The sequence below is a fragment of the Ambystoma mexicanum genome, chromosome 8 (genome assembly GCF_040938575.1).
Source record: "Ambystoma mexicanum isolate Mex_15411 chromosome 8, UKY_AmexF1_1, whole genome shotgun sequence".
Lineage (NCBI taxonomy): Eukaryota > Metazoa > Chordata > Amphibia > Caudata > Ambystomatidae > Ambystoma > Ambystoma mexicanum.
The window spans coordinates 1,191,012,021-1,191,039,545 of NC_090929.1; positions in this window are offsets into that span (position 1 = coordinate 1,191,012,021).

Sequence of the window (27,525 nt, forward strand, 5' to 3'; positions counted from 1 at the left end):
ACCACTTGATGCATTGTTTGTACAAAAACCAATAAATATATTTTGGGAAAAAAAAGAAGGTAAGAAAGTGCAGGTTGAAAGAGCGCACAGAGGAGGGAGAGCGTTCAGCGGCAGCCCATGATCAGTGGTGGTGAAATTCTTGCAATACAAGGAGAAAACAGGCATCCTCCCAAGGGCCAAGGAGGCCCAAGTGATCGAATATCAGAGCTCTGAGGTCAGGATGTTGCAGGATTTATCAGGCTTCACCCTGGGATGAAGAAGAGAATGTAGACCACTCACCACATGGCTCACAGAGCAGGGCACAAGGTACAGTGGGGATACCCCTTCGCACTAACATTTGAGGTCAAAGGGCAAGATTACTGAGTGACGATGCCTGAAGAGGCAAAACAAGTGCTGCAGTATCTAACAGAAAATGGAGACACGAGGGGTCCGCCGGGCCCGTTGGGAGTCCACTCACTGAGGGCGGCGCAACCGGAAATGCTTCCGCGAAGACGTAAAAGGAGCAAAGCAGGAAGGAAATACGTGAAACTGAGCTCCCCATCACCATCGAAGCCGCCCTGGCCCAGAGGCAGGCACCAATTCAATTTCACAAAACCCTGAAAGGTAAAAGAAAAACATCTAAAGGGAAGCAGTTGAAAGTCCCCCCAGTTGGGGAAATCTCTAGTGGCCCTCAGTTTTAGGAGTGTGTCTCTTTACAAGACTCCACGGGTTGGGTTCCCATCCGTGGGCATGTTCAGTTACCAAGGTTTGCCGTTAATAAGGGGGTGGGGAGACGGATGGGACAAGAGCCATAAACTAGGGAACACATGGGTACACAGGGAGGGGGAAAGCGAGGGCGAGTAGAGGGGGAAATCAGGAGAAGGGACCTGCTCCAGCAATGGTGGAGCCAGATAGAGGGGTGACAGGAAAGAGCTCTCTCAGGGTGGGATCCTTTGTCGTTAAAGGACTAAATTCCCCAACTAAAAGGTCACTAGTACAAAAAAGATAGCAGGCGCCCCTCTCTCGAGAGAGAGCATTTCGGTGCTGGACTGCCCATTTTGGCGGGACAAAGACTGATATGCATATTGATATTTCCCATCTGTGAAAGGTACAGTGAGCAAAAAGCAGATGGCTGCGAACTCTCAAAGTGGTCAATAACCACTGAACAGGTTGTCATGCGGTGTTCTTTCGAGAGAAGGGCGCCTGCTACCTTTTTTTGTATTTTTGGAAGGAACTTGGGGTTGGTCACCATAAGTTACCTGGGGACACCCAGACGTGGACTCCCTGTTCGCTGTGCTCAGAGAGGCACAGCTCCACCTTAATGATGAGGCCCAAAGAGGCTGAAACATGTGTATGGGGTTGCTGGTGGTACTCTTGTTCAGAAGGGAATTGCCATAGCATTTTAGTGCTGGACTCCCCATGTGGGTGGGACAAAGACTGATACGCAAATATATGCAAATGGATATTTCCCATCTGTGAAAGGTACAGTGAGCAAAAAGCAGATGGCTACGAACTCTCAAAGTGGTTAATAACCACTGAACAGGTTATCATGCCATGTTCTTTCGAGAGAGGGGCGTCTGCTACCTTTGTTTGTATTTTTGGAAATAACTTGGGGTTGGTCAACGCTGTTTTTCGACACCCCTGAGGAGGCCATGGAATGGCTCGATGCGCAGAACTGCCCTCAGGAGCCTGATGAGCAGATGGCGGACGGAGCAGGGAAAGTTAAGTGAAACAGTGGGCCCGGCGGACTTTGAACATTTGGACTGGAATATAGTCTTTGCCACTTTGTGATGGGGATGTACTTTTTAACTGTTTCGAACATGGCCCGCGAGCGCGGATATAAATGTGTAGGGGGCATCCGAGGGCCGTTTTATTCGTACCCCAGTGTGTGGTTAGGTTAGTCACTGTGTGGGGTGTGACACCCTGTCGGGTTCTCTACGGGGGCTTCCGTAGAGAGCCGAACACGGGGATGCCTGAGATCCAGGGATGGAGCTGGGCAGTTGGTTGGGCTAGGGGGGTGGGGGGTGTTAGTTGTTATGTGAGCCTGGGGAAGAAACTGAGAAGGGATGTAGTCGGGACTGGGGGGAGGCGATCAGACCAGAGGGGGAAGTGGGAGCTACGGATAAATCATGGGAGACCTTAAGGTATTGACATGGAATGTTAGAGGGTTGAATAGCTACCTGAAGCGTAATAAGGTCATGTTGTATTTGAGGAGGCAGAGGATAGACGTGGCCTTGTTACAGGAGACGCATTTGACACGGGATAAACTTGAAATGGTGCGGAGAAAATGGAGGGGGACAGTGGTTGGATCCACATTCTCTGCGTATGCCAGGGGCGTGCTGGTTTGGGTTGCACCACATGTCCCGTTCAAGCTCTTGGGGGAGGTTGTGGAGTCGGACGGGCGGCTTGCCATGGTTCGGGGGATTGTGGAAGGTAGAGTTGTCTGTATCATAAACACTTATGCGCCCAACCAGGACACAGCGACTTACTTCAAGACACTGTGCGCGAGACTCGGTGAAGGGATGGGGAGCACAGTAATCTGGGGTGGAGACTTTAATTGTGTGCTTAACCCCAGGGAGGACAGGTCGGATGACAAAATGGTTAGGCCCAGCCCAGCGGCCAAGGTGTTGCAGTCGCTGCTAGCGGATCTAGGCCTGGTAGACGTGTGGAGAGCGAGACACCCGGGTGGGAGGCAGTATTCGCACTATTCGGCTCCGCACCAACTGCACACGAGGCTCGACTACTTTTTTGCCACTCCAGACATTCTTACGGAGTGTGAACAGATTGACTACAGGGCGAGGGTCCTCTCGGACCACTCGCCCCTAATCATGCATTGGCGGCTGCGCCCCCCACGTGCACGGATTCCAACATGGCGCCTTCGGGCGGAAGCGCTACGGGATCCGGTATTCAAGGAGGACATGAGGGAGGAGATAGTCGCGTATTTCGAGTCGAACACAGGGAGTGTCAAATCGGCTGGTACTTTGTGGGAGGCTTTTAAGGTGGTGATGAGGGGAGTTGCTATCGCGAAGTCCAAGGGATTAATGGGCGGAATCCTGACCGACCTGCGAGAGGCCGAGATCGAGCTGGAAAAAGAATTGGAGAAGGGTGGGACCGATATGGAAGTAGTTACTGAGCTGCAGCAGCGGTGCTCTGGGCATTGGGACAGACTTTGTAACTTGAATTATACGAAGTACATTGAGAGGTTGCATGCGGGTGGGGACAAGACAGGCAGGCTCCTTGCTTGGCTATATAAGAGCGAAACCCCTAGGGCTCCGATCCGATCGGTCATCACCGAAGGGGGTGCGGAGATCGATACGCAAGAAGGGGTAAATGGGGCGTTCGCAGAATACTACCAAACATTGTATGAAGATCGGGAAGGGGGGAGCCGAGAGGAGATAGATGAAGTACTCGGGGATATAGGCCTGCCCAGAATCAGCGATGAAGAGCGAGAGGAGATGGATGCTCCGATCACTCTGGAAGAGCTCAGAGAAATAGTGCGACAGCTGCCCACTTGCAAGGCCCCGGGGGCGGACGGGTTCCCCAGCGAGTTTTATAAGGCGTATGGGGAGGAGGTACTCCCACCCATGCTGGACATGTTTAATGAGGCGTTTGAGCTGGGACAGCTACCAGAATCACTCAGGGAAGCGGTCATAGTGCCACTCCCCAAGCACAATACACCGGGACACAGTTGCGGCTCCTATCGACCCTTGTCAATGCTGAACCAGGACAGCAAGATCCTAACAGCTGTCTTGGCGGCTAGAATGAGGAGAGTGATAGGCAAGCTGATTCACCCTGACCAGACGGGCTATGTCCCGGACAGGAACATTACCCACAACCATAGACGCCTACACAGAGTGGTCGAATGGGGATGTAGCAAAGACGGCGAAATGGCGATAGTGGCGCTGGATGCGGTCAAGGCGTTCGACTCTGTTCGTTGGCCGTGGCTGTTGGCGGCACTGGATCACTTCGGAATGGGGCCAGGGTACAGGAGGTGGGCCGAATTATTATATAGCGCGCCTCTAGCCAGAGTTCGTACGGGGGCAGTAGTGTCGGATAGGTGGCAGTTAGGTAGAGGCACCAGGCAGGGATGTCCTTGGTCCCCAATGTTGTACATCCTGGCCCTTGAGCCCTTGGCAATTTACCTCCGGCAACAGTATGACCCGGTGGGCATAGAGGTGGGGGGGGAGAGCCATCTGATATCCCTGTATGCCGACGATATGCTGTTGTACCTCCAATACCCTGAAGAGAACTTGCAATATGTCTTGGAGGTGATGGAGAGGTTTGCTTGGCTTTCTGGTATAGCGGTCAACCCTCGGAAATCCACCCTGTTCCCGCTGGGCGGCTATGTGGGGATACCGGCTGAGAGGTTGCCAGTATTGCGAATCCCATGGGCGACAAGCACCTTTCGGTACCTTGGCATAGACGTATATCACACGACCGGGGAGGAACACAGGCACAATACTGAATTGGCAGTGGGGAGGATCGAGAAGTGCATGAGGTTTTGGGAGAAACTACCCTTAGCGATGATGGGCCGGGGTGCTATGCTTAAGATGGTCGTGCTACCTAGGCTGCTGCACTATTTCAATAACATTCCATACATGATACCCAAGGGGTTTTTTGCTAGACTACATAGGGTATGTAGAGATTTCTTATGGCAGGGCACGCGTAACAGGGTCGCATTGTGGAAATTGCAGAAGGCTTATGAGAAAGGCGGCGTGAGGCTGCCGAACTTTGAGGCCTACTACGTGGCAGCGCAGCTGCAGTACGTGGCCAAGTGGCTTTCGGACGACGAAACCCCGGAACATAGACTGTTGGGAAAGGACTGCTCCCCCTTCTACCTGCGAGAGATTATTTGGGTATCCAGCACATGGATGAGGGGGCGTCCTAAGATGCTAGCGTTGGGCAGGAACATGTGGCGAAGAGCCTGCCGGATGATGGGGGATCCCCTGCCATGCATGCCGCAGCTGCCGCTAGTGGCCTTGGCAGGGGAAGACGGACAGCTTAGGGCCATCCTGCGAACATACTGGGAGTCAGTGGGGCTGGTCACTTTGGGGGACATTTGGCAGGATGGGGCCTTGGCGGAGTTCGCAGATCTAGAGGCGGGGGCGGGGCTGCATGCGGGGCAATACATGACGTTCCACAGAGTGGTCAGGGAGGTCCGGAGCACTTGGCCCGAGACCGTATTGGCTGACGAGCCGGATGCGACGCTGGAGATTATGTATGACGCATCCGAGGGCGGGCATGAGGTCTCCAGGCTGTACGAGATGCTGATGGCAAAGGTTGGGAAGGATTTGGGGTACCTGAGGTTGGAATGGGAAACAGAGATGGGGGCCCCGATGGCGGATGGGCAGTGGGAGCGCGCCCTGGGGTACCACAAAAAAGTATCGAGGAATGCCAGGTTTAAACAGATACAACTATATATCACGCATAGGGCATACATGACCCCCCTGAGAATTTCCAGATTTCGAGACGCTGGGCGCCAGGCGTGTCCCAAGTGTAACACAGAGAACGCTGATATGATTCACATGTTCTGGGCCTGCCCTGTGATTGCAACCTACTGGAGTGAAGTGGCGCAGAAGCTGGCAGGGAGGGGCATTGTACTTAAGATAGATTCGGCCTGGGCCTGTTTGCTTGGAGGGTACCCCAGGGCGCGCAAGCTTCGGCACGTGGAGAAGCTTAAAGATTTGGCTTATACACTTGCCAAACGCAGAATAGCCATGGGATGGAAGAATTGTCAGAGGCCACGGGTGGAGGTATGGTGGCGTGACCTCCAGAAATGGGCTGCCGCCGAGACGACAGCATGGTGGGAGGCCAGCAGGGCGGGAGGGGAGGAAGAGGTGAGCTCCCTCACGGCATGGAAGGTGCTATTGGCTGAACTGTTTAGTACTGAGAGCGACGGAACCCCACCACACGGAACGGACAATGATGGTGGACACCCTGCAGGCTCATAGGGGGGAGGGAAGGGGATTGTTAAGTTAATTCTGTTCTGTTTTTTCTTTCTTTTCTTTTTCATATCTGTTGTTTGGCCTTTGTTGTGGCTTGATGTGTTCTATTTATGTTCTGTTGCACTGTGTGGTCGTTATAAAATAAAATACATTTTAAAAAAAAAAAACTTGGGGTTGGTCACCCTAAGTTACCTGGGGGCAACCAGACGTGAACTCCCTATTCTCTGTGCTCAGAGAAGCACAGCTCCACCTCACTGATGAGGCCCAACAAGGCTGAAACACGTGTATGGGGTTGCTGTTGGTACTCTTGTTCAGAATGGAATTGCCATAGCATTTCGGTGCTGAACTGCCCATGTGGGTGGGACAAAGACTGATATGCAAATAAATATTTCCCATCTGTGAAGGTACAGTGAGAAAAGAGCAGATGGCTGCAAACTCACAAAGTGGTTAATAACCACTAAACAGGTTATGTGGTGTTCTTTCGAGAGAAGGGCGCCTGCTACCCTTTTTTGTATTTTTAAAAGGTCACTAGTGACTTGCGAATTCGGGAGGGCAGCACTAGACGTGCTCTTCATTCAGGAGACCAGAGTGAAAGCAGGGGAAGAGAGTTCACTACAGGGCATGGGAGTGGGCCAAACATTCAGTGCCTCCTCCAAATACAAAAAAGCTGGAGTGGGGTTAATATTAACCAAGCAAATCCAACTGTCGGACCTCATTGTCCAATCGCTGATGGACTGCAGGCTACTAGTGGTGCAGGGAACTTGGGAAGGGACTTGGATCACCTTAGCAGGAGTGTAGTCCCCAAGCCAGGGGCAGAATGCATTCAATGAGAAGGCCCCAATGACCATAATGGGAAGCAACAAAGGGTTAATAATAGGAGGAGATTTTAATACATGGGAGGACCCCCAGCTCGATAGACGAGCAATGAGGCCAGAGCACATGGGATTAGTGGTGGGGGGAGGGGACAAATTCAAGAAAAGCTTGGAAGATAGGGGCTTGCTAGATGTCTGGAGGTCGCAGCACCCTGACAGGAGAGGGTGTACTTTCTTGTCCAGTTTGCACGCCACATTTACAAGAATTAACTACCTGCTAGTTGTGAGGGAGCATCGCTCGTGAATAACAGATGCAATTCGCACAGTGGAATGGTCGAACCATGACATGGTGAAAATGACCATGGAAACAGAGGGTATAGGGGGACGCAAATCTAGATGGCGCTGCAATGAATACCTCTGGAGAGATGAGCTCTTCGCAGGTGAACTCAGGGCAGGCATCGATGAGTATATCCTAATCGATGATAACAGGGAGGTGGGGGCATAACACTATGTGAGGCAGGGGAATCTCGTTGGGAAGTATCGGAAGGAGCACTTAACAACCCTCAAGCAGAAAAGAGCAGACTTAAAGGCACTAGGGACAGGGGACACAATACTCAAGATTAAGTTTTTAAAGCAAAAATTCTATGAACAAGGAGATAAGGCAGATAGCTTCTAGTGGCCATATTAAGAGCCCAGAGGCCCGAGCGATGGGTTGAGAGAATCAGGGAGGACGAGGGGGGCTGGGTGACGCCCCGGATGACATAGCCAACCTGTTTGTGGAATATCACGAGGACCTATACAAAACCGAAGGCCCTGGGAATACAGTCCCAACCAAACAGTGAAGAAGGGGATACAAATCCTGCGTGCTACTCCGCGCTGCTCTTCCTAATAAGCACCTGAGCGTCCCTTCGTCGCCCAAGAAACGAATTGCCTTGAACTTGCCCTGTGTGTATTTTCATATTCCACACATCTATACTGGCCCCAGGCACCTTCGCCTGCATGGAACACAGAAGAGAAGCCGCCATCAACCACGAGGAGCGCCCGAAGCCACCATCAGCTGTTTAGAAAATGGCCACCGAGCCTTGTGTTTACGTCGGGGTGCTAGGCAACCAGAACGGGGCATCCGGCATTTAAGCCAATCCCATAGCCGGCAGGCATACAGCCGGACTGCCCACAGACGGCCCGCTGCAAAAGGGTCTGTTTGCTCTTGTTTGCGCCCTGGAGCACCCACCACCAGCCTTATAAGAGTCAAAGTTTACTACTTCCCCTGCCATCTGCCAGGACCCCTGTCGGACTGAAGAGTCATCAACGGAGGACGCTACCAAAGGTACTTTGCCTACCTCTGGCCACGGGAGTTCATATATCCATCCAGCATGCAAACACTTACTCAAACACCGTGACACTGCTCTACGGGTCAGAGAAGTGCCACGGTGATCACGATCCTATGGACGCTAACTCTGAGCATTATGCCACCATCATGTACCATTGTTTGCAATCCCTCTAATTCTATATAAATCTGACAAATTTCGTACACTGCAGTACCGCTCAGCAAACTGCCTAATTGTCTGCTCCCCATGGGACGTACTCCCGCTATCTGCCATACGCATATGAATCTATGTTTACCATCATACATATTCTGCATACTGCCACCATTACCCTTGCATGCACGCATTTCTCACACTAATCTTCACACTTTGCCTTGTTAGACCCCACACATTAATAGTTGATGACTTAGCAAGCAGGACATAACCTGCTCTAACTAACAGTTCCATAACTAAATGTCCTTCAGCTATGTACAACCTTCAAAGTCCAATCCTCAGTAATCCTTGCACAACGGAATCCAGGAACTCTCGCCTTAGAGCCAGACTAGCTAAAATATATGAGCCTCCTATCAGTTCATTACCCACCTTTACAGGAAAGCGATTTACTAAAATCCGGCCCGACTTAATTCCTAAGAATACTAAGTTAGCCTTCAACTGCCTTCCAGAAACTAAAAACCTTACTCTCCAACGACACAAACATAAAGACCATCCTACCTCCCGCCTAGCAACCACTACTCTCACGAGCCTACCCATTAAAGGAGCCTTAATAAATGAGAGATCTCTAGAAGCACACGCCATAGAGATTGCCGATGCGATTCTGAGTGATAATTTAGACTTCCTCGCCATCACTGAGACTTGGCTGCATGCGGCAGCAGGCCCTATACTGATGGTAGCAATTGTTACGCTCACCTGGCTCCCACAGGGGCGTCGGTCGGACTCGGACAGCTGCGGTCTCCACCCACGTGATGCGTAGTGCAGCGATGACTGACTGGATCTGCCCTCCTAATCTTGTCTGCTTAACCCATAGAAATATTCTTCTGCAAGTGGAGAGATGGATTTAGCCACTTGTGGATTCAAGTGATGGCACCCCCACAGTCCTCCCCAACTAATCACCTCCGAAATGCCCTAAAAGCAATCTCACCTTATATTCTTGAAAGATGAGCTCTCCATCCTGCGTGGATTTGCAGGGGCGCGTCGATTCCAGTTACTTCACTGGTTTGAAGGCTCGGGAGAGTTCCGGAGAGTATTGACTCCGAGGTTCCTGGTGAGGACCAGTAAGTATTAAGTTCATAGAGTTCAATATGTCCGATGTTCACTCTTGTTCCCCCCTTCCTTTCTTGTCTTGCAGCTGGCTCGTGAAAAGATGCTCTTGTGGCAGCTGGTGGCACTCAGGTAAGAGTCTGTATTACCCGGCGCTGTCCGGTAAATGTTGCACGAGGAAAACGTGTTTTGTCTCTCTTTACAGATGCGGCACGTGAAAATATGGAGTCACAAAAGGTTGCCTCCGGTGGTAAATCGGGTAAGTCTATGGTGGTAAGAATTATATTTGTTGGTTCCCTCGGCTCACCTTGTGGTTTTCTTTTGTCTCCTACGTGCCGAAGTTCGACGAAGAAATGATGGAGGCAGCGCCGACACGAAGGATGCTGTGAAGACTGGTGAGTATGGCGCGGCACTGCAGCTGGAGGTGCAGCGCGTGCAGAAATGATGTTCTTTACATGTCCGGAGACAAGATGGATCCAGAATCAGGTGTGGAATAGAAATAAGTTTGTTTTCTAACCTTGCCCCTTTCTTTCCTCTTTGTTTAAGGAGCTCCGGATTCGAGGCGGGCGTGGCAGAAGACTGGATGCAGGCTGCAGGCCTGTGTGTTAAGCTGCTGGATGCAGAATAACGCGAAGCGTGTGTTGCTGGTCGGGCGTGGTTTAAATAGCCTCAAAAGTAGTCCCAGGTAAGAAGTACCTAGAACCACACCCGAGTAAAAAATAGTCCCTGTAGAAAAATAGTCCCTTTCGGGCTTCATGTTGGATTGGAGTCATTTGCAGCATGGTCTGCCTGAGGTAAGTAATGACTATGAGCCTGGCGCGTTAGGCACCAGGACTGATTCCTACTATGAGCCTGGCACCTAAGGCGCCAGGACTGAACCCAGATAGCCCCTAGCCGGGGCTGCTGAGGTTTTACTAAATGTCTAGATGCCTGCTCCCGGGGCTGATGGACTTGGTCCGGATGCCTGGGGGTAGGCATCATGACAGCACTCCCCCCCCCCCCCAAGGCCCCTCCTAAAGTTGTTCTTCCCCTGGGCCCTGGTTTGTCTGGGAAGTTCCGATGGAATCCTTTCACCAACCGAGGTGCATGGACATAGTCACTAGGTTCCCATGACCTTTCTTGTGGTCCGTAGCCCTTCCAATTGATTAAATAAAAAAGTTTTGATTTAACCATCTTGGAGTCCAGGATATTTTTTTACATCGAATTCAGGTTCTCCATCTATCAAGATGGGGTCGAGTGGTTTGGTTAATCTTGTTCCTGGTTGAACTGGTTTTAAAAGTGAAATATGAAAGACAGGATGAATGCGCATATTAGAGGGTAATTCCAATTTGACGGCTACCGGGTTGATAATGGCCTTAATAGTGTAAGGTCCCAAATATCTAGGGATAAAAGTCTGAGTTCCCTTCAGAGGTATGTGTTTTGTAGCCAGCCAAACTTGATCCCCAATCTGGTATTGTGGAGTTTCACTTCTATGTTGATCAGCATTTTTCTTATATTTCTCTTTTGCTTGTTCTAAATGTTCTGTTGCCTCTTTAAATGCTTGTGTAATAGTAGAATGCAAATGACTAACTGCAGTCATTTCTAAATGCTGAGGCGAATTTAGTTCTGAGGTTCAAGGGTGATGTCAAATATGGTATAAAAGGGGCTTTGTCCGGTTCCTGAATGTACAGAGTTATTGTATGCATACTCGGAAATCCATAAAATATCTGTCCAATTACTTTCAGTCTGGTGTAGCATGCAACGTAGGTACTGTTCAAGGCTCTGGTTGGTCCTCTCCGTCTGACCATCGGTCTGGGGATGGTGACTGGTTGATAACCTCACGTCACGTCGATTTGCGCCAGTTGACAACATTTCTTCCAAAAATGTGAAATGAATTGACTACCTCGGTCAGAGACCAATACGGAAGGAAATCCGTGTATTCGAACAATGTTTTCGAGGAACTCCTTGGCCAGAATTGAAGCAGAAGGTAATCCCTTTAGAGGAATAAAGTGGGCCATCTTGGAAAAAAGATCCACAACAACTAGAATGGTGTTAAATCCATTACATGGAGGTAGATCTGTAATAAAGTCTAACAATAAGGTGGGCCATGGTGTAGGTGGAATATCCAAATGTTGTAAGAGGCCAGCTGGTTTTTTCTTCTGACTTTTGTTTTGGGCACAAATGCCACAAGACATTACAAATGACTTTACGTCTTTTCGCCAGGTGGGCCACCAGAATTGTCTCTTAATTTTAGCTTCAGTTTTTGTTATACCTGGGTGTCCTTCCATCAGGGTGTCATAATAATAGGAGATGACTAGTTCTTGTAGTTCCTTGGGTGGTAGAAATAGTCGCCCTTGATAATAAGGTAGGTCATTGATGACTGACTAGTCCGGGCCTTTCTTCACCCAGTCCTGCAGGGCTGTTGGATCGAAGAGTTGTTGGATCTTTACTTGAATATCCTCTAGTGTCTGTAGAGTGGTTATGCCAAGAATTCTTTGTTCTGAAATTATAGGCACCGGTTCCGGGTTCGCATATGCTTCTTCCATCCCTATTCGGGATAAGGCATCTGCCTTGCCATTTTTACAACCTGGTCGATAAGTGATCACGAAATCGAACTCGGCAAAGAACAATGCCCATCGAAGTTGACGCGACGATTGGGCCTTGGCTGTTTTTAAATACTGCAAGTTCTGGTGATCGGTGATTACCGTAATGGTATGCCTGGCACAGAGAAGATAATGCCGCCAAGCCTTGAAGGCGGATTTGATGGCTAATAATTCTTTATCGGTAACCGCATAGTTTAACTCGGGTGCCGAGAACTTTCTGGACCAAAATGCTACTGGGTGAAGTTGACCGGTTTCAGGATCCTTCTGGGACAGGACAGCTCCCATGGCTAAACTGGATGCATCAGTTTCAACTATGTATGGAAGTTCGGGCCGTGGATGTTTTAAGACAGGTGCAGACGTGAATTTTGCTTTCAGCTCTTGGAAGGCCTTTTCAGCTTCTTCGGTCCACAAGAAGCATTTGTTTTTCGCAAAAGTGCTGTGATAGGGTGTACAACATGTGAGAAATCCGGAATAAATCTGCGGTAGAAATTAGCAAATCCGAGCATGCTTTGTACCCCTTTAACTGAACTGGGTGATGGCCACTTGAGGATTGTGTCCACCTTTCGAGAGTCCATTCGGACTCCTTTTGGAGTCAGGATAAATCCAAAGAATTCAACTTCCGTAGCATGAAAAACGCATTTTTCCAATTTTGCATATAACTTGTGCTGGCGTAGTTTCTTAAGGACTGCACAAATGTGCTTCACATGGTCTGATTCTGAAGAGGAGTACACTAGAATATCGTCTATGTATACAACAACACAGACGTCAATGAGTTCACAAAGGACATCGTTCATAAAATACTGGAAGGCTGCTGGTGCATTTCACAACCCGAAGGGCATCACCTGGTATTCGAATAACCCGTACTTAGTGCGAGAAGCAGTCTTCCATTCGTCGCCTTTCTTTACACGTACCAGATGATATGCCCCTTGGAGATCTAATTAAGTGTAGATGCAAGCGTCCTTTACTTGGTCTAGTAATTCGGGGATCAGAGGCAATGGGTATGGGTTCTTAACTGTGATCATATTTAATGCGCGGTAATCTATGCACGTTCTGAGGTTGCCTTCCTTTTTAGGCACGAAGAACAAAGCTGAAGATGCAGGGAACTTGGATGGATGAATGAAGCCATTAGCAAGGTATTGGTCCAAGTATTGTAGTAGGTGAAGGTTTTCGGGTTCCGTAAGGGCGTAGATCCTACTACATTGAGGTTGTGCACCGGGTATGAGATCAATTTGACAATCGTATGATCTGTGAGGTGGTAGGGCGTTTGCATGTTCCTTTTGGAAAACATCCTGGAATTCTTGATATTCCTGAGGTAACTGCACGACTGGAGTAGCAACTGTGGCCAGGCCTTGGTTCAAGGTTTTTTTTGGGTAACAAGTATGTGCACAATCCGGGAAGGTTATTCTCTTCTCTCGCCAATCAATACAAGGATTATGTGTTTTCAACCAAGGTATCCCCAGTATTATTTGTAACTGTGGGGCTTTGATTAAATCAAACACAATAGTCTCTCGATGCCCATCCTGACCCAACAGTGTCATCACTGCGGTGGAATGAGTTACAGGCCCAGAGGCAATTTCAGTTCCATCGACTGTGGTGATGACATCCAAAGTGGTCTTTTTGCAGAGAGATAGATTCATCCAAGAAGCCAACTCGTGGTCCACATAGTTTCCTATGGCCCCGCTATCAAAGTATGCCCTCACTGCGTGCATACGTGATGGCTGCCTTGGATCTATACGGACCATTGGTATGATGAAGTGCGAGGTCTGAGTATCCTTCTTCAAGCTCGGCAAGCGGGCCTCTACGCTTGTCGGGCGTGGTCGTTTCCCGAATCAGGCTCGGTTTGATTTTTATCAGCAACTCCGACTACTTTTTTTAGATGTTTTTATAGGGCAATCCCGTAGAAAATGTCCTGAGGCCCCACAGTACAGACACAATTGCATCTGCCGTCTTCTTTCTCTTTCCTTTTGAGTTAAGGGTCCCTTCATCCCCCCGATCTGCATCGGTTCTGATAAATCTGTTCTTTTGATTGAGGGTAACATTGGGTTTAACCAATACCCGATTCTCAAACTTAGCTCGATCAGCCTTTCTATTCTGAAGTCGGTGGTCTAACTGGACCACTAAGTCTATATATTCTGCACAATCCTGAGGTGGGTTCACAACCTGGGCCAAAACGTCTTTGAGTTCACCCCGAAGTCCACGATGAAATAATGTAATTCGTTTTACCTCTGGCCATCCGGTTTCCACCACTAACCTATTGAAAGTGACGATATAGGTTAGTAGATCCTGGTTACCTTGTCGTAATGATAAAAGTTCGTTATCAAGGGCCTGTCCCTGTGAATGTCTGGCAAATAGTCTTTCCATGTTCAATTGAAAACCTTGAAAATCCCGAAGAAGAGGGTCATCCTGGTTAACTAATGGAATTGACCAATCCGCTGCGCTGCCACTAAGATATGATAGTACAAAGGCTACTTTGGTTTGGTCGTTCGGAAAAGCTCCAGGTCTGCATAAAAAGTGCAAGCGGCATTGGTTCATAAACACGGCAAACTTTTTTGGGTCCCCAGCAAAGCGTTCGGGTGGAGCTAAAGGAATGCTCCCTGGTAGAACCACTTGCACAGGATTGCTCGATGAAACAGGAGTTGGATTCCCCCCCCCCCCCCCCCCCGAGTCCAGGTAATGGTGTTTGCCCAGCTTGGTTTTGCAGTAATTGTCTAGCAAGATCATCAGTGCGCTCCTTTGACACAATCAGTTCTCTCCTGGGAGCATTAGTCTCTTGGCGCGCGGAGTGCACTTCTGCCCTAAGTTCCCCTAACAAAAGGGCTACTAGTTGGTCGTTTTCTGAGGTTTCCATAACGCCCGGGTGGGGATTTGTAGATAGGCTTCACGTTCTGTTACGCTCACCTGGCTCCCACAGGGGCGTCGGTCGGACCCGGACAGCTGCGGCCTCCACCCACGTGATGCGTAGTGCAGCGATGACTGACTGGATCTGCCCTCCTAATCTTGTCTACTTAACCCGTAGAAATATTCTCGTGCAAGTGGAGAGATGGATTTAGCCACTTGTGGATTCAAGTGATGGCATCCCCACAGTCCTCCCCAACTAATCACCTCCGAAATGCCCTCACAGCAATCTCACCTTATATTCTTGAAAGATGAGCTCTCCCATCCTGCGTGGATTTGGAGGAGCGCGTCAATTCCAGTTACTTCACTGGTTTGAAGGCTCGGGAGAGTTCCGGAGAGTATTGACTCTGAGCTTCCTGGTGAGGACCAGTAAGTATTACGTTCATAGAGTTCAATATGTCCGATGTTCACTCTTGTTCCCCCCTTCCTTTCTTGTCTTGCAGCTGGCTCGTGAAAAGATGCTCTTGTGGCAGTTGGTGGCGCTCAGGTAAGAGTCTGTATTACCCGGCGCTGTCCGGTAAATGTTGTACGAGGAAAACATGTTGTTTTGTCTCTCTTTACAGATGCGGCACGTGAAAATATGGAGAGTCACAAAAGGTTGCCTCCGGTGGTAAATCAGGTAAGTCTATGGTGGTAAGAATTATATTTGTTGGTTCCCTCGGCTCACCTTGTGGTTTTCTTTTATCTCCTAGGTGCCGAGGTTCTGCGAAGAAATGGAGGCAGCGCCGACCCGAAGGATGCTGTGAAGACTGGTGAGTATGGCGCGGCACTGCAGCTGGAGGTGCGGCACGTGCAGAAATGATGTTCTTTACAGGTCCGGAGACAAGATGGATCCAGAATCAGGTGTGGAATAGAAATAAGTTTGTTTTCTAACCTTGTCCCTTTCTTTCCTCTTTGTTTTAGGAGCTCCGGATTCGAGGCGGGCATGGCTGAAGACTGAATGCAGGCTGCAGGCATGGTGAGTGTTCCACTGCTGGATGCAGAATAACGCGAAGTGTGTGTTGCTGGTCGGGCGTGGTTTAAATAGCCTCAAAAGTAGTCCCAGGTAAGAAGTCCCTAGAACCACACAAATAGTCCCTGTAGAAAAATAGTCCCTTTCAGGCTTCATGTTGGATTGGAGTCATTTGCCGCATGGTCTGCCTGAGGTAAGTAATGACTATGAGCCTGGCGCCTTGGGCGCCAGGACTGAACCCAGATAGCCCCTAGCCGGGGCTGCTGAGGTTTTACTAAATGTCTAGATGACTGCTCCCGGGGCTGATGGGCTTGGTCCGGATGCCTGGGGGTAGGCATCATGACAGCAATTCCCGATGGATATACCATATTAAGACAAGATAGATCAGGGACTAGAGGCGGAGGCATTGCTATTATCTGTAAATGTAGCCTTTCCATGAGATTAACCCCCCCCCTCGACTTCCAATCTTGTGAAGCCTTTACATTCAAACTACCACTGATCAATTCCCAGACTCTTAACATACATCTGATATACGGCCCTCCGGGCACAATTGGGACATTTGAGGAAGATATCCACACCTTCCTTTCCAGTAACCGCAAAAGCTCAACGCAAGTGTTTCTACTCGGGGACCTCAACCTGGGATTTTATGACCCGCTAGACCAATTTGCCCTGGCTACAGCAAATATTTGATCAGACCTTGGCCTGACCCAAAGAAGTAAAAACCTTACCCATAACACAGGTCGAATACTAGGCTGGGTAGCAGATTACAACTGCCAAGCCAACATCCTCTACACCTCACCGTTAGCATGGACCGACCACTACCTGCTTTTCTATACGCTCACTACCACTAGACCCCTCCCCATACTTGTCCCTAGGGCTCTACCTTGACTCCTAACATACATCTGATCTACCACCATCTGGGCACAATTGGGACATTTGAGGAAGATATCCACACCCTCCTTTCCAGTAACCTCAAAAGCTCAACGCAAGTACTTCTACTCGGGGACCTCAACCTGGGATTTATTGACCCACTAGACCAATCTGCCCTGGCTACAGCAAATATTTGATCAGACCATGGCCTGACCCAAAGAAGTAAAAACCCTACCCATAACAAAGGTCGAATACTAGACTAAAACCCTACCCATAACAAAGGTCGAATACTAGACTGGGTAGCATATTACAACTGCCATGCCAACATCCTCTCCACCTCACCGTTAGCATGGAGCGACCACTACCTGCTTTCCTTTACTCTCACTACCACTAGACCCCTCCCCATACTTGTCACTAGGGCTCCACCTACCTTAACGAGAAATAAAAAAAAACATCACAGTGGATAGGCTTATCCCTGTCATTCACCTCACCCTTAACTCACTGCCCGACAATACTGACCCTGAAAGTCTAATCAACGAATACAACAAAATTATGGCTTCCTCCAAAGATCTGATTGCCCCTCTTAAGTTGAGACCAAGTAAGCCAAAAAACTACTTGAACAAATGGTTCACTCCATTCCTAAAAAAACTTAAGGCAAGAAAAAAGAAAGTGTGAGGCGGCTTGGAAACTACTTCCCTCGGAAGCCAATAAACTAAAGCTCACCAAACCGTCATCCCTGTACAAAAAAGAAATCTGCCTTGCCAAACGGGAATCTTATGACACCTGTATCTCCCAAGCTAACTCTAACATGAAAGAGTTGTTTACTATTCTTAAAGAAATGGAGACACCCATTGCTATACCCGACGCATATACCAAAGATGAAAAATGGTGCACAGACATCCAATATGTATTAGCCAACAAAGTCTCCACCTTACAAAACAAAATATCTCTAAAAAAAAGATTCTCTAAACGTTCCCCCACACCTAAATCACCTGGGCACGCTGTTGAAACTCAGCCCACACGATTTAATTTTTCCAAAGTATCCACTATCGAAGTGGAAAGAATTATTCTATCCCTTAAACCGTCCAACTGCAGAGCGACCTTTGTCCTGCACAACTCATCAAGGACGCAGCCAAGACCTATCACGGTTCATCACCAAGCTTATCAACAGTGCCTTTGCCTCTGGTACCATCCCTATGGACATCAAAGTATCGTGAGTACTACCACTTTATATAAATAACCACCTTAGATCCCTTAACACCCACTAACTATAGGCCAATCACAACTGTCTCCTTCCTTCTAAAAATATTAGATAAGGTGGTATATACGCAAATTCAAAAGTATTTAGAACGACACCACCTGCTGGGAGCTAGACAGTCAGGCTTCCGTCCACAACATGGCATGGAAACTGCCCTCATTGACCTCAAGACACAAGTAGATGAGATTAGAGATAGTGGTAAATCAGATCGGCTTCTTCTCCTGGACCTCTCAGCTGCTTTTGATTTGGTGGTTTATGCGATCCTTTGTAACCACCTCAACACAGCAGCACACTTCTCCATAGAGGCTATAAACTGTATTAGATCTTTCCTAAGTGAAAGAACAATGAGGGTTTTCTCGCCCTCAGCTGCGGCTGATCCCATACCCATCACCTGTGGCGTGCCACAAGGGTCCTGCGTCTCGCCCACACTGTACAACATTTTTACTAAGCCCCTTTTCGATGATCTGTATCATCTCGGTATCACCTACACAAACTATGCAGATGATACCAAGATCCTCCTCCCACTTACAGGGGATTATGACAAGGATTTGTCCTTGGTGAATAGAGTGTACATCATCATCCAGGCATGGATGGCTATGCATGGTCTATGCCTGAATGATGATAAAACTGAACTCATCATCCTGGGTACCCCAACTAACTTAAAAAAATTAGGAACCAGCTACTTCTCCTTCGCAATCGACGGAAACCTCATAAAGGTAGCTCAAGAGGTAAAAACACTAGTCTTTCCAGACAAGTTAACACGCTAGCGTCCTCCACGGCGTACACGTGCAAACTTATCAGAACAGGCAGACCATTTCTCTCGAATAATAGTTGTATTCTTCTAGCCAGAGCCCACATCCTGTCACGGCTGGACTATTGTAATGCCCTATATATAGGAGCCAACAAATCTATCATTACTAGACTACAAACCCTACAAAATAATGCCCTTAGAGCGGCCCTAGGTATCTCTAGAACAGAGCACATTGCTGAGAGTAGATGACTGAACAATTGGCTCCGGACAAACGACAAAATCCTTCTCAAAACTGCCTCACTCACCCATAAATCTCTTAACAATGCCACACCGCTATACCTCTCTGAGAGATTCCATAAAAGGACATCCCTAAGACCAACCAGAACAGCAACCCGAGACTGCTTGTCCATCCCAGATTCAAATTATCTACGGTCGGAGGCAACAGTTTCCCTATCAAAGCAGCCAAACTCTGGAACTCCCTACCCCCCACACTGAGAGTTGACCAGTCATATCAGAATTTTAGATCGAACACCAGCCTTTGGCTAAAATCTACAGACCACTATCTTGCACTTTGCATGATGCTTGCTTGTATATTTAAAACTCTGTATGAACACTTACCTGCTATCCTCACAGTGACAATCACATGTCTGGACACTAATATTTGTAAATATGTAAATAGCTTCACTTCCGGACTGCACAATTCCGGTTATATATCTGTGTGCCCCGCTGTTGTAATTAATGTACTTCGTTTTATGACTGTCTGTAACTAAGCTTTGCAAATTCTTGTAACTGCTGCGCCCTAATAACCTTGGGTCTGGTGCGCCTTATAAATAATAAAACAAACAAACAAATGATAGAGATACAGGAAGATATAGCAGGGATGGGGATGACACCAAGCAGAGCATGCAGCACTTGAATCCCCCATCACTTCAGAAGAAGTGAAGGCGGCAATAAGCAGACTCCTCTTGGGAGGGGCACCAGGGGTGGACGGTTAAAACAATGGGCTTCTACAAACAATTTGCAGACTCCATAGCCCCTCAGATGGCAACACTATTCAATCATATACAAGACACAGGGGTAGTCCCAATCTCCTTCAAGAAAGGCCCATATAGTAGTTATCCCAAATCTCTATTTGGGATAGAGATGTAAATCATATCACCCAATATCCTTACTAAACATTGATGCCAAAATTTACACCAGAACACTGGCGTCTCGCATGGAAGGGATCATGCCTCACCTGACACCCGGACCAGTTGGGCTTCATAAAAGGGAGGCAAGGTGCAGACGCCATGCGCAAAACCCTAGATATAATGGAGCACTTGAGGGGGATGGGGGAAGGGGGAGAGGCAGGCCCTGCTCAGCCTTGACTCGTGGTACACAACTCCCCCATGGGTAGGGTGGCAGTCAACTGCAAATTATCTAGGGAATTTAATCTCACTAGGGGCACTAGGCAGGGATGTCCACTCTCCCCTCTCCTGTAAACCCTGTCCATAGAGCCCCTGGGAAATATGATTAGAAAGGACCCAATCATTGAAGGGATAAAAGTGGGGGACGCTGAGTACAAGTTGGCAATGTTCGCAGATGACCTGCTCCTCTATGTGGCTAACCCCGCAGCCTCCATACTGAGAATCCTACATACCATAAATGACTACAGTAAATTGCAGCAATTAAAAGTTACCGCTGACAAATCGATTCAATTCCCACATAATGACCCAAGGGGTGCCTCGGAGGAAACCCGGGGCGTTCGGAGAATCCCGGTCGCCCATCAAACGCTAAAATATCTGGGTATAAATATAACAAGAGAAGCAAGGGACTTCTACGAAGTCAACCTCCCGCCCCTCATGACAGAGTTGAAGGTGGAACTAGAAAGGTGGGCGAAACTGAGAATCTCCTGGCTGGGGGGTCTTCATGCGATAAAGATGGCAATTCTCCCCAGGCTCCTCTAACAGTACCAAATGCTCCCTCTAGAAATCCCTGCCAACTACTTCTCCCATCTCAAGGCCAAAATTATCAAATTTCTTTGGCAAGGGAAGAAGCAATGGATCTCCTACAGTACCCTTATACAAGACAAAGAGGACCGGGCAATGGGCCTGCCAGATTGCTAAACCTACTATCGAGCAGCCCAATTTAGGGCCCTGGACCTTAGAGCTGACAAAGACAAAGGCACCTGAGAGCTGACAAAGACAAACAATGGGTCGGAATAGAAAACCACATATTGCAACCAGTGACATTGGGGGTATGGCTCTGGGCCCCAAAATCAACATTCCCAAGCAAAGTTATTAACCACAACACTCTGGGTCCGCTCTTGAAATTATGGTGGAGCAAAAGTGAAACGAAGGGGCTGACAACGTGGCCCTCCCCCATGAGCCATATCTGGGCTCCTCCTATCAGAAATGAAATCCAAGAGCCATTGCACTTCCAGAAATGGTACGAATCGGTAGTGGAAAGGGTAGGTCAATTACTAAGGAAAGACTCATATATATTGCTTATTTAGACAACATTCCTGAGACGATAGTTCCAGTACACAACTGACAGGTAGAAGATCGTGCTCCGACACCACATGCAAGAGCCATGATCGGTTCAACTTTTTTAGACCAAATCAAAAGATACAGAAAGGGAAACCGCAGGAACAGCACAAAACATGTACTCTTCCAGGACCCTCTAGAAGAAGATACATTAATGAACAGAGGACGACCAGAGGCAAGAGAGGTGGATGCAAGAAGCACAACTCAGAAGCCGAAGGGGTATTAAGATTGCCAGCTTCAACAGAGCACACCATGTCATTAAATCATGTACTTAATCTCTCCAGTTATGAACTGTCAACTTTTGAAGACATCGCGTGACATTATACTCACTACTTAAAATGCGAACTAAGATGGTGGCCGGCATTGAAAGATCTCTGTGAACCCCATCTAGTTGCAGTGACCTCCTTTGCCAAAGAGGTAAGTTTGCCCCAATCAGAGCTGCAAGATTCTCCCAACTACTCTTCCAGCCCTCCCCCCCAACCTCCATCACCTAACAGTGATGCATCACATGTAATTTTCCAAACTACCATGTGCCCAGCAGTGCCTTTAACATGCTGCATCGTTTTTCTCTGACACTCATTCTGCAATCCCCAACACGCCCCCTCAACACTTGCTCTCTACCCCCTCTTTACCATGACAGGCATGACCGCATGCAGGTTCCAACACTAATTAAAATGACACAGCATGTGCACTATCAATGCTTCCTGTCTGGTTCCTTAACTCGGACGAGATATCCAGTATCACGCCTTAAACGAAGCACAAGCATTTTTCATCAATTCAACCTAGAGCACACTAGTCTTCAAAGACTCGCTCGACTACACATCTTCACCTTCACACTATAACCTTAAGTCGCCGCACCATCCCATGAGTGCCGCCATCGTGAACTGCTCGGCGCGGCCAGATTCCTACAAGCAAGTCTATGCTCCATGAACTACCACCCGCTCCCACAGCCACTGCTCACAAATTCTCTACCGCATGATTTACAACATTAGCACTATTGCTTCTGCTTCTATAAAATAAGAACAAAGCTTATAACTATACACCTTCCACTGGCACACAGCCATAACTTCCCCCATTGGTCTGCCAGCATTAAAACACTGATCTAATGGGCCAGCCCTTCCTTCCACCCCGATACTCTGTCACGAGGAGGCTGCGCGCTGAGTCTTCGCACACTACCCTGTGCCACAGACATGCCACACACACCTTACATGAACCCAGTTCATCCTCCATTAGACAGGTCCACACCGGGCCCACACCAGCCCACGTGGCCACCAACTCTCTTCCCCCCCACCAAGCGCCACCTTCTAAAAATGGTTACCTCAATGCTTTTCAATCATGAATGTAAATACTCTGCTGGAATTAATTCCTAAATGTCTCATTTTGTTTGCGCATTTAACAACTATACACCAATTGTGGAATGATGTGGTCACATTAAACAAAGTATGACATGCTTTTTTAATATAAGTGCCGTAATCACACCGTGAAGCATCACACTCAAATATCACACAATCACTTGACTATAAACATGGTTCATCCACTCACTTCGGCTCCACGAAACGGGCAATGACGCACTAATCAATATGTATTTCACACATTGCGCCACATCCTTGAAAAAGACCCCTGTTGGGTCGAAACGCGTGTCGGCATTAAGGGTTTCATGAAATCACTTTCAACATATCCAGTAAACAAGACTCCATTTTCATTGCTTACAAGCGCACCTGTACCGATGGATACTAGCAACTTCCCCGACCCAGCGCCTGGTTTGAGTTCAGTTCCTCCACAATACCACTCTAACTTTACTAAAACGGAGGGGCACCGTCTTTCAAGAGCTACTCACCAGATGCAGGACCTACTCTGCGCCACACTGTATAAGTGCACTGATCTACACATTCTAGTGCTCTCCCCAGATTTGTTATGAATCCTAACATCTGGCAGTCGGGGGATTGACAAAACATCAATTCATGAAATGACTATGACAATCAGTGTTGGCTCTTAATGCACAGCATAATTTCACACAACTATATTTTCATGTATTATGATTACATATGACAAACTGTGGAAATGTAAGTTGACTGAATGTTTTAAACTTGACTATTAGACCACATGTAACTACACTCATTTGAGACTAAGACTTTGGCCTTATCAAAGATGCTTAGAAAGTGCAATTGCACTTTTAACAAATGGGTTTACAACCTGCTGTAGTGGTCAGCATCAAAGTACTGCATAATTTTAATTTCTGTTGAGACCAGTTACCCTAAATTATAGCTATTGCATCTTTTTATAATAGTCCTTTCTAGTAGAAGATGAACCCTCCTGAAATATACCGTATACAACAAATACATGCTTTATAGTCTGCCATTCAGCATTACAGATCAGTACTTCAAGTCTCCTCGCTCTACAAGTGCGCATACACACTTCGATGTCAAGCATAGTATAGTAGCACTACAATAGACTGACCTGGCAGGACGAAGAAGGAGTTACTCACTGTAGAGAGTACTGTACCAGAAGTTCATAGTCCCCTTTCCTCCAAACTGTATGGGCACCCCTCCCACCGGGGATGCACTGGATGCAACCAGATCCATTTGTAATGCAAGAGTGCATTGATCTTCATATTTTGCACATGGATGCTGCGAGGCATGGACCCAAATGACAAGCCCCGCCCTCCAGCCCCAAGAGTCAGTGCACCTTTTCCACACATTGGCTCTGACAACCTAAGATAACTTATTTATGGGGGATGGAGGCAGGGTGACTATGGACTACTAGTACAGTAATCACTACAGTAAGTAACTTTGTCTTACTCCTACATCCCGTCCCAGCGATTTCACAGCACATTAGTCTCCTAGAATTAACTATTCTAGGAGAAAATCATTCTCTGTACTGCATCACAGCAAGGGCTAGTGTCCACACAATAATGCCAGTAGAATGCAAAGGGAGAAGACCAGGTAGGTGCTCTGCTGATCACATCCCAGGGCACTTCTCTCTGGAAGGCAACATCTGTGGCCCTTGCTGTCACAGTATGAGCATGCAAGCTGCAGGAGGCGTCTTATTCTGCATCTTGTAAGCTTCAAGAATTGCTTTAACACTCCATTGAGTAATAGAAGCTTTTGATGCTTGACAGACTGGCGATGGACCACCAACAGACATGAATAGAGCTTTTGACTTACTAAAGACCTTCGTATGAGCCAGGTAAAATTTCAGAGCCCTTTTAACATTCGGACAGTGAAGAATTTACTCAACCCTAGAAGATGGGGATGGAACCAAGGTTGGGAGAAAAACCTCCTGATGTGGAAAGGAGCGAATCTTTGGAAGGAAGGAGGGATGTCTGCAACACTACCTTGTCTTTATAGAACATTCAAAGGTTGTAACGAAATAACTACTGCTCTGCAGGAGTACAAGGATGAGTAGTGGCTAGACTCCTTACTCCGCTCTCACACTGCTACAAGCCAACAGTTATTCCAATGCAAAGTTGAAACAGGCACAGTCACGATGTATACCTCCTTCACCTTTTGTGGTAACATGGGCAGAGGGCAAGCTTTACTCATAAGAGGGTTGTGAATGTGATAGTAGCAATCCAAACAGCAATAGAACAAGACACCAAAATAAAATAATATATATGAATACTGCGCCGCCCCCAATTATCCCTACGAAAATGTCGACTGCAATTACGGTGCGGCACAGTGATCAGATAGATCACTTCTGCCCGCGTGCGCTTGCCCCAGCCCACAGTCCCCCCAATCACCATTACTGTGGCGCACTCCTGTGTGTGCCGCAGACATCCTTGTACCCCTGCAGCGTCAGCTCCTCCCACTTACGTGGGGTGGATCTGATGCTGCAGGGTCCTTTTTTATTTTTTATATCTTATCCCCATTTTACCGTAATGGTAAGCGAGCGGCACCCCCACAACCCCTAACCCCCGTTACTGCGTCCAAGGAGAGCGGGGGACACATCCGCAACCCCTGCTCTGCCTTGGCAGAGTAATGGGGGTCAGGATTTTTGTACGGTGCTCCGGCCCAACTTTAGTAATGTCGCCACAATCATGGTGACATTGTGAGACGATTCCAAATAAAAGAATGTTCTCAAGGTTATATATATATATATATAGATAGATAGATAGATAGATAGATAGATAGATAGAGAGAGAGAGAGAGAATCTGTGCCTGAATCAGACATGAGTTAGACCCATGTTTTTCCCATGTAAAATGTCGAAGTTCTTTAGAACACTTAAGAATATGTAAGAAAACACAAAGGGTGATGAAGGAAAAGTATCTTAGGTTGTCAGAGCCAATGTGTGGAAAAGTATGCTCCCTAATCATAGGAGATTAGCTTTCTATTCTTTAGAATTCGGCCATTTTTGGAATGGTCACTCCAGATTTACATCTAGACTTCTTTGGTGCATTTCTGTTCTTAACATGTTCTTTACACTCTTTCTCACACTTTCCAGCTGTGTCAGATATTACTATTTTAATACCTCCCGCCAATTGGGTCAATTGACGGGAGCCTTTTAAACCACGTTTAATGGCACTTAAACTAATCCGCTTACACTAAGCCTAGTATATGTTGGGCCCGACAGAATGACATAGTAGGTGTTCCCATGATTAAGGTTTTGAACACTACTAGTCAGAGGATAGTTCATCAGTAAGTACTATGCGCATGGGTAAACTGAGTAGTCCATTTATGGCATTGTGTACCAGCACCACGTACTTGATACCAGAAACAAAGGTGGTACTTAAGAGAGGCATTACAGATGTTACACTATGAATTTGGGATACGCATATTTACAGTATACATTGTGGAACCAGTTTGGATCGAGCACTATGCACTTTATAGTGGAAGTCACAAGCAATGGAGAACGGTCCAAATCGGCTACATTGTATATGAGTAGTGTACACTATACAGTGGACAGTGTCCGTACATTAGACTACTAACCGGAATGTAGTTCACTATGACTTTTTTTAATCGAGTGTAAATTTGCTATTCAGGAATATGCATAACCATCTGCACTCATTGCAACTCATACTTAATTGCGACATGAAACTATACAGTGGATTGACTCGAGAGTTTTTGAAAAAATATGTCAGCACCATGCACTTTATGTCTGAGTTGGCATATTAATGCACTATGAACTTTTTGTACCTTTTTAGACACTGTACGATAGATTGATTGGACAGTCACTGGGGAAAAAAAATGCATGGCACCATGCACTTTATGCCCGAGTTGAAATAACAATGCAGTATGCACTTTACAATGGGCCATGAATGTGGATTGTAGATTTGATAGACTTATTGCATTTTGCACTTTATTAAGTCTTAATTGGACAAAATGTGGATAAAGAAACGATCTTGCTTGGTGCATTTCAATCTAGTTGTGGATTCATGTACACGTCACATACCCATATGCACACTACAGCAGAGATCAGATCTCTATGTAAATTGACACCATTTGAAATGTCGGGAGACCATTGTTATTTGAAATGGTTGTGTTAAAGTCAGAGAGAGAATAGCCCCTCCTCCCTATGTACATGAAAACGAGAAACAGCGGTGTTCAAATATGTGCCTTGAACGTGGGGGAAACCATGTGAACAAGCTACAGGCTGTAGCGAAATGCGTCATCCCATTGATGGCCTCCCATGATTGTATGCCGGGCGCGGGTTGTAAGCCCACGATTTTTAAACATGATGTTTTGGAACAATAAAGGATTGATTTTTAAACAAAAAAAGTTTTTGCAACTCTTGAATGAGGAAACTATCTCCATTGGAACCTACAGTCCTGATTTAATAATTCTGTGAGTGCGGCTCAACTTCCACCAAGGTTTTGGCGGAGCAAAGAAAGATTATATATATATATATATTCAGTGAAAAAACTTTGTTACTTTGTTAAAAGGGACGTTATGGTTCCAAGTAAAACCGAAAAACTCCTGAAATTCACCAGTTATGGTAAGCTAAGCAACAATAACTCACGCCACCACCGTGCACTGCTACGACCAACACCCACGACATCAAAGATGACATCACAAATGTCATTGATGACATCACTGATGACATCACATGTGTATGTACTTTTCATAAAATATGTGTACAAGGGATTCTTATTATAATGTTGCGAAAAAAGTGTCAACGATCATTGCAATAAATATCATACCCTAATTAGTGCATTGAATGATGCCTTGATATAAATAGCATTCTATTATGGCGTTCTATCTAGTATACTAAGCTACTCATGCAGAAACATAGCATTGTGTGCAGCGTACAAGATGAAGGTATAATATTTGTAATTTTGATATGTTGAATAATGAAATGATAATTGTTTTCTTAATAGAAATTTGTGTACTGTGAAATATGTAATAGGTAGCTAATAAAACCCATGTATTACATAATT